Source organism: Dermacentor silvarum, chromosome 9 (assembly GCF_013339745.2).
Source record: "Dermacentor silvarum isolate Dsil-2018 chromosome 9, BIME_Dsil_1.4, whole genome shotgun sequence".
In the NCBI taxonomy this organism is placed as follows: Eukaryota; Metazoa; Arthropoda; class Arachnida; order Ixodida; family Ixodidae; genus Dermacentor; species Dermacentor silvarum.
The window spans coordinates 77,291,120-77,297,779 of record NC_051162.1 but is presented as its reverse complement, the minus strand read 5'-3'; the positions used below and the strand labels follow the sequence as shown (position 1 = coordinate 77,297,779).

Sequence of the window (6,660 nt, the reverse complement as noted above, 5' to 3'; positions counted from 1 at the left end):
GCCTTCAGCACCCAACTTGCGCAAGCTATTCTGTAAAGACTTGTATAAACCAACTCGCTTTTGGATAATTGCAGCGGGAAAGGACATTATTATCTTTAGGCAAATACAAGCATTCTTCACCATTACATGTACTTTAGTGTGTCAGATTGCGAGTTCATAAAGCGGCACAGATTATTAGGAAAAAAGATGTGCTATACTTTTTTGACGCACACAGAGCGACGTTAAATGTTGCTATATAACCGAGGGGCCCTCACGGAGAATATTTATTGCCATACACGAATGGTAGATCATATGTGGATTCGTATATGAGTTATATGCTAGAGAACGGCCACAGAGAAAGCGTGGTTCGAGGAACACATGGCTGATTGCCTTCTATTATAAAGAACATAACCTGGCAGGTGCTTTGAATGCGAGGGACTCACGCCACTGGAGAGAAGAGAAAACTGAAACTCTTCGTGGTAACTCAGAAACGATGTCTTTAAGGCGTAACTTAGATTGCGCTATTGTTGCGCCGGACAGCGTTTTGTCCTACAAAAACAATCCCTGCCAAATATTTTAATGGGCCACTGGAACAGATCATTATTTTATTCGTTTTCCATTGCGTACGTTCCACATTTAGAAACGTGATGTGTTCTCTTCGACAGCAATTTTTGATTGTTGTTGCCTTTCAAACCACATTCGATTCAAAACCAGGGCTTTCTTTTCAAGTTCTTCTTAAGATGCTTACGCATGCTTTTCTGAAGAAAGAGGGGCTGAAAAGCATTTGGAGGCCCGCTCTTCAAGTAGCTCTTGGTCGCGGTGGTAGACGCACCATTTATTGGCAGTCATGTCGCGCAGGGGGCATTTTCACGGCATTTTAAATATTCGCTCATGTTTGTACTCTGTGTTTGGTTCATACAGACATCTTATGGAGGAAACGTAAGTTCACCAGCATTTCAAAGCAGTTTAGTGTTGACCTATATGTAACTGACATACCAGGCTTGATTACAAAAGGTAAAATGAGGTGATTTCTTTTCTTATGCATTGACCTATCATCACACATAGATTTGAGCTTTTATTGTCATGAGTGTCTTTAAGAGAACACGGTTCATTGCAATAATGAATTTATTAGCTAATAAGCTTTGTAACTTCAGATCTAGATTTCGTTGCATATTCTGCAACTTAAGATGGTTGATGTAAGCTGTAGGGGTCACAATCATAAGATAATTGTGATCAACGCTGTATAAACGAAACCTTTAAAGATTTCAACAATGGGAGCAGCGTGCAAATGGTGCTCCCCGTAATGCGGTGCCTTCATATGATTTCTTACGTGGAGCCATTTTGATGGATTGCTTAACAGCTCGCCCAGAATACATAAGGCGCTACTACATGAATGAATCGCCAAGTGATGTCGAAGTCAGTCGCTGGCCAGTGTCACATCACAAAATGTGTGAGCGATCGTATTGCTGTAGTGGATAGTAGTCACATAAATGGGCTCCTTTTTGCCGTTCAACCACTTTAATCAAAATCACTAGCAAAGTATACTGTCTAGAATGTGCCGCTTGTAACAAGCAATACATAGGTGAGACTGGACAAGAAATGCACACGAGACTCAACGGCCATCGCGCAGATACAAAACACAATTTACCTAAAGCAGTAGCCAGCCACTTCAATGAGCACGGCCAAATATTTGATGAAGCAAGACTCTATATACTACAAACAAATTTTCGTTCACCTCGCGAGAGAAAATATACAGAATCATACCTCATACACAAGTTTAAATGCCTGCACCCCACGGGGATGAAGTTATCGCGTGGCAACTTAGAATCGCTAAAAGCAGTAACATAAACCTTAAATTGTTATACCATTAACAAAGGCGCAAAACAAGTTAAACCTCCAGCTAATCTCGATGCTCAACCTCACCTATTCTTCCATTTCCAGTTCTTCACTACACCTCCCCTACCACTCAATTTATTATCCTCCTCCATGCTTTTACTCATTGATAAACCATACGAACGCTTTCCAGGTACACCTGTCCCCTCAGTGTTCATGTTTCAAATTATATTTTTTCCGCTGTCACTCTCCTGTTCCGTTTTTTTTAAATAGTTTCTGTTCTTCTTTTCTTTTTTTTTCTTTTTCCGCTCAACCTCACCTATTCTTCCATTTCCAGTTCTTCCCTGCATCTCCCCTACCACTCAATTTATTATCCTCCTCCATGCTTTTACGCATTGATCGAGCGCTTTTCCACGTACACCTGTCTCCCCCATGTTTAAAATTCTAATTCTCTTTTTCTACACTGTCACCCTCCTGCGCAGGTTCCTTTTTTTTCTTCTCAAACGCACGTTTTTTTTTTTTCTCCACACGAGAACCACACCGAGACAGTCCAAAATCCCAGACGCCAGGATACTTTTTCGGCGCCTTGACCACACAAGGTCTCGTCAATTCTGTATACCGCCGCGACGACGCCTAGGGCGAACTAGTTGAGGCTAACGTCCCTTGACGGACCAAGCTGCTCCCTGTCAACCACAAAATTACCCGATGCCTTGATGCTACGCTAGTCAAGTCATGCTTTCACTCGTATTGTGACCTGCACACTGACCGGCTCTTCAGGGACCCCAAACGCACGCCGACCACGACTCCCCCGAACGCTCACTCGCCTCTCGCTCCCCCAACCCCTCTGACGGTTTTTTTTTATAATTTTTTTGCCACTTTCTCGCTCTCCCGCTCTTGTCCCCTCGTCTTAGAAACCGCGCCTAGCCAGTCAAGCGCAGGCGCTCATTTTCTTTTCAGTCTCTCCCTTTACAGCCAGCCACAGGCGGACATCGACGTGACGTCACTCCACTAACCCTTTAAAACTAACCCCGCCGAGGATGACGAGGCCGCCATTGACGAAGATAGGTCCTCCTATCGAAACGTTGGCCAGCCTTTCCGAGGCACCTTATCCCTGTTTATAATCCTTATTCCTCAGGTTATGTTAGTATAATTTAAATCATAAAGCTGCGACTTTATACAGTTTTTTTAACTGTATTTAGGAAAAAGTTGGTATGGATATGTGAGGCCGGGTACTGCTCCTATCCAAAATAGTATTTGCGCCTAATAGTATGGTCAGACCTGATGAAGGATCAAATACAACAGTGACATCATTGCTAATCTAATTAGAGATTTTCTCTTTTCTCCATCTGGCGCACGGAATGGCTCAAAAACATACACGTCAGGAACAATGTATAACTGTTATTACAGCCCAATATCAAGAGAAGTACTGATAGTTCTTTTTACTGAGGCGTCAGCTCAGAATCAGAGTGCGATAAGCCGAACTGGTGTTAGCAGTGTCTATCTAGCAGTAGGTAACATTATTTCAATGTTGAACATTCAGCTGGATGTAATGATAAGAACCATATTTACCCTTTTGATGTTCCCGACCATACTTAATTCCACATTTGGTGATATACAACTTTGTTCGAAGTCACTCGACGTAAAAATAAGTTACCACATAAAGTGTGGTAAGGTTTCTAGTGGGAAACTTTGAAAAGCATTGAAATAATTTCTATCTGTTGATGTTATTGCTTTCTCTTTCACCGACTACCCTTATAAACTATTTTTCGACATTTCACAGAAACTGGATGCCCGCATAAACAGAAGGGGTGAGTCAAGTAAAGATGTCCGCCAATTTTTTTTCGATTTCGTTGAATTTAGCATTGCACTCAATAGTATTAGTGCAATATTTGTATAACTTGTTCTGGTATTCAAATGCTAAAATATAACTTGCATTGTTGACACATAAATATCATTGCCATTAAAACTGAAATTTAGGTATAAGGTTTTGAAGACTTTGATATTCGTTATGTTTGTTACACGAGTTTTGCTATGCGACCCGCGAAAGGTCTTCTGCAACTAACAGTCCATCAGGTTAGAAATTACATGTAAAGGCTTGGCTTGTTCCCAGTTTAGTATCCTAGGACCTCACGAAGTAGGCAAAAGATCATTACGAAAAATAGAGAATTACGGATATCCTACTACTACAGCTTTTAGGCAGCACGTGATTGTCAAGCAGATACGAAAGCTTTCTTACCTAATGCGAAGCTTTAGGCGTGAATATTTAAAATATATGTTCAGATTGACAAGGTAACAACCACTTTTAGCCTGTACTCGCTCATACTGTTAAACATCATCTGTAGATTAAGGTATATTTCTGTATGCGTAGAATACTATAGAAACAGCCCATGTCCAGCCAAAAATAAATACCATGTATTTCAGATTATTATGAATGTACATCAGGCGTTTCTCTCGCTTTGACCTTCCATACACCACATGGAGTATTTTGATTGGTTAATAGATTAGGTGGTCGTACATGGTTAGCGTGTTTTGGCGAAGTACCAACAATTTAACAGCACCATTTACATACGAGCATGTTTTCCTTGAAAATATGTCTTAGCATTGACGAAACCTTGAATCTTCCGCGTAGAGTGCCCGCGAGCCGTACAGGCAACCATAGGTATACTATGGCGGCTTATCGTCACAGATTCACAGCTATTCGCATTATATTTAGGTTGTGGTGTCTCCGAACCAATGGGAAGGGTTTACAATGGAAACCGTATACGCAAACCGCAGATTCCCTGGATCGTAAGTATAAATTTCTGACTGGCTCTGTTTATTAGCCGTGGCTAGAGGAACTGCTCCTTGAACAGTTTGGTCAAGTCTAATATATACGCGATTAGTGGTAAGCGTTTGTTACACTTTTAGAAGTACAAATATAAGAAGACTCAGCGCTGAAGTCTGAGCGGTATGGGCAAGAAATGAGAAGCGGAACGATGTGCCAAAAACTACGTAATGTGCTCATTTCCTGCCCATTCTCGCGTTGAAAAGGCTAGTGTACTTAATGAAGTGTTAACTTTTGCAATTCGTCAGATGGAATCAAGTTGGTATATTGCTGTATGTTTTTTCGTTATTCGGAATTAGGACGTAGGTTACAGCACTATTGAAAATGAAATGGGGGGGGGGGGGGACGAAGACTGCACCAGCTGCTCATTTCGGTCTGCTGTGGCGGGGATGCGCTAGAGGTTCCTGCAATCAACCAGCAGTACAAAATAAAATGAACTGGCACAAAAGTTATAGCTTGGTTTCAATCAATATTCAAAATGTAATGCTTAACAATGCTAGAATGTTTTTAACGAGACTGCTAGGCTGGGTTGGTCTTGTATTGGCATACGTTGGCCGATATAAAGCTGAGGGAGGTGCTTGCTTACTTTGTTAACAAATTATTACATTTTAGTTATTGTATTTTAGCAGAAAGAAAGACTGGTATCTATAGCAGGTAGTAGGTACACGTGCAAGTAATGCTCATCATAGAGCTTCTTTATTCCTCATTACCTTAAACCCAAAGACGTCATGCTGTGTAGTATTAGAAAAAAACAACTCTATAACTTTGTCATTGTTAATGTTTGCGCACAGTACAGAAATTATCATTGTCGATACGACGAAGGTCATGATATAGGGCCACAGTGAGGTGGTTAGGTAAGGTAGGTATCAGCAAATAAGTAACGGTACGAACATTGTAAAATGCATTAGATGTCTCTTTAAGAATGCTTGCTAGGTGTATTATATTACAATTTTTTTTGTGCCATTCAGCGAGGCATAGTGTTGTAGCAAAAGTGACTTCACAGGTTTGGGGATAACCAAATATTCATTCTCATGATGTGCATCACCAATAGAAATTTACACTATGAAAAATCTAGACTATGACGATGAAAACATTAAGCCAAGCCTTCTTTGCCCCTTCCCCTCACTTTGCGGGCGCTACCTTTTGGCTGCAGGATGCTGTTTTGTATACTTAGGCAGTCGTTGGTATACAGCAATCAAATAAGAATATGGTGCCAACGGAGGCCGCCGCGGCGGGCGGCAGGTGATGTACGCTACAAAAGACGCCCAGCTTAAAAACCAACACGCCTTTGTCGTCTCGTCGTCGCCATCAATCTGTAATCGTAACTTCGCCACCTTCATTCTCACCATCACCAATCATATGTAGCAGTCATGAACACATCGTTGCAATTCTATTATTGAGATGACTGGGTTATTAGGCTTTCATTGTCATTCTAATATTATTTTGTGGGCTTCATTTTTTTGCTAGGCATTTTTTCGTTGTCATGTTGCAATTATTGTTCTGCCGCCGTCACTGTGTCGTGCTCTGCTGCCTCCGTCACTCCTCCACTATCCTTCTGTCGCTACCATGCCATTATACCGTCAGCGTCAGTTTGTAGGCGCTGATGTATCGTCATCATGTGTTCCTCATCATGCCGTTGTCGCTATTTCGTCGTTGTCACACCACCGCCGTCACACCGGCATAGCCGTCTTCACCAAGAACTCTCTGTCATTGCACCACAACCAAGTGTCGTCGTCGTTAAGCCATCCTAATTACGCAGCCGTCGTCAGTTCATCATCCCCATTTCGATGTCGTAACAAAGTCGACATAAATCTGTTTTCGTCACTTTGGCGTCATCATGCTCTACTTCTCATCCCATTGTTGTTACAGAGTCGTCCCTATGCTACTGAGGCCCTGCCTTCGTGGTCAGTCCTACGTACCCGACGTCATTATTTCTACATTGTGCTGCTTTCTCGTTTTATTTTATCGCATTCCTCCATCGGCGACGGAGACCCCGCATGTTGGATTGAATTGTTGTTTAGCTT

The 6,660-nt window shown here is 41.9% G+C and overlaps 1 protein-coding gene across 1 annotated transcript in view; it reads left to right on the top strand.

The window, feature by feature from the left end:
• Positions 1–885: 885 nt before the first annotated feature.
• The window catches only part of LOC119464800 (trypsin-4-like), a 48,325-nt gene continuing 42,550 nt past the window's right edge, over positions 886–6,660 (top strand). Inside the window, exon 1 of the mRNA XM_049655328.1 lies at positions 886–918. The gene's annotated coding sequence lies outside the window, so the exon portion shown is untranslated. The remainder of the gene's footprint in view (positions 919–6,660) is intronic.